Here is a 1,820-nt window from a genome sequence, read left to right on the forward strand (position 1 = left end):
GCCAAAACCAGTCTATTTCAGCTCACTAATGCCAAGGATATCAATCTTCATGCGTTTTGAAGACTATATGATCCTATATATAGAAAATCTATAATAATTTTCTTTCTATAGATTATATGATCCTATATATAGAAAATCCCAGAAGCCATAAGAAAAATTCTAGAGTTAATTCAGAAATTTAACAAAGGTTCGGGGTACAAGGTCACCAAACAAAAATCAAGTGGGTTTGTATAAATCAAAAATGAGAACCTGAAAGGCAAATTTAGAGAACAATTCCATTGAAAATAGCATCTAGAAAGTAAAATATTTAGAATAAATCTAATCAGGGATGTGAAGAACTTATTCAATGAAAACTATAAAACTGCTGAAAAACATTAAAGCAGACTTTAAAAAAAGGAAAGATGTTTCATGTTCATGGATTGGAAGACCTACTATTGTTTAGATGTCAATACTACAAAATGATCTATAGATTCAATGCAATCTTGATAAAAATTCCAACAGTCTCTTTTACAGTAATGGATAATCCAGTCTTCAATTTTACATGGAATGGCAAGAGGGCCTGAATAGCTAAAGCAATGGTGAAAGAGAAGAACAAATATGGGAAGATCACACTTCATGATTTTAAAGCACTCTAAGGAGCTTTCGTAGCACTGTGCCTAAGTCATCTGACTACTAACCAGAAGGTTGGTGTTTCAAACCCATCAACTACTCCACAGAAGGAAGACTGGGCAATTTACTTCCATAAAGATTTACCACTTCAGAAACCCCATGGGGTTTCTGTGAGTCAGAATCTATTCAGTGGCAGTGGGGTTATTATTTTATACAGCTATACTAAACAAAACAATCTGGTGCTGGTATAACAACAGAAAAATTAAGCAAAGGAATAGAATTGAGATTCCAGAAATAAACCCACACATCTATAGTCATTAATTTTTGACAAGTGTGTTAATTCCATTTGAGGGAGAGAGAAGAATGTCTTCAATAAATGATTTGGGGAAAATTACATTTCCACATGCAGAAAAAGGAAATAGGATCCATGTTCCACACCACATACAAATTCACACCAAAAACAAATTTAAAAAACAGTAAGGACTTAAATGTGCAAAGTAAAACCCTAAAATTCTTAGAAGCAAATGCAGGGGCAACGCTGTCAGGCCAAACTTTCAACAATGGATTATCTAATATAACAACAATAGTGCAAACAGCAAAAGACAAAACAAATCAATGGGACCTCATAAAAATTTAAAACTATTCTTCATTAAAAGACTGCCAAGACAAACATGGGTATATGGATGGATAAATGGGTGGACAGGCTGAACGATTAGGTATGGCTATGAAATGGGGAGTGTATCTAAGTACACATATAGGGTTGGCAGACAATGGTCCTATAAGTTTATGTGAATGATCAGAATTCCAAGGTGTATAGTAGAGCTGACAAGGGGCTAGGTTGTGGTCATTGCTTGGTCACAGCCAGCTACCCAGAGAGACTGAGTAGTTGAACCTGTGGGCTTCGGACCATAGTCGCAGGGTTCATCAAGCTCAATTGGCATAACATACTACACAAAACATTGTTCTACCTCCTACCTTGGCAAGTAGCGACTGGGATCTTAAAAGCTAGCAAGCTACCATCTAGATGCAACGATGGGTCTCTCCTCATCCAGAACAAAGAAGAATGAAGAAAACCAAAATTCATGGAAACAATTAGTCTTGGCAACTGGTACACCATCTGATCTGCAGCCTATATGACTATGAGAACAGAAGAACTACATGGTGCCCGGCTACCACTGTCATCCACTTGAAAGGGGATCTATGTAGGAGAT

This window comes from Orycteropus afer, unplaced genomic scaffold (genome assembly GCF_000298275.1).
Source record: "Orycteropus afer afer isolate SDZICR_OR568_19922 unplaced genomic scaffold, OryAfe1.0 scaffold00156, whole genome shotgun sequence".
Classification (NCBI taxonomy): Eukaryota; Metazoa; Chordata; class Mammalia; order Tubulidentata; family Orycteropodidae; genus Orycteropus; species Orycteropus afer.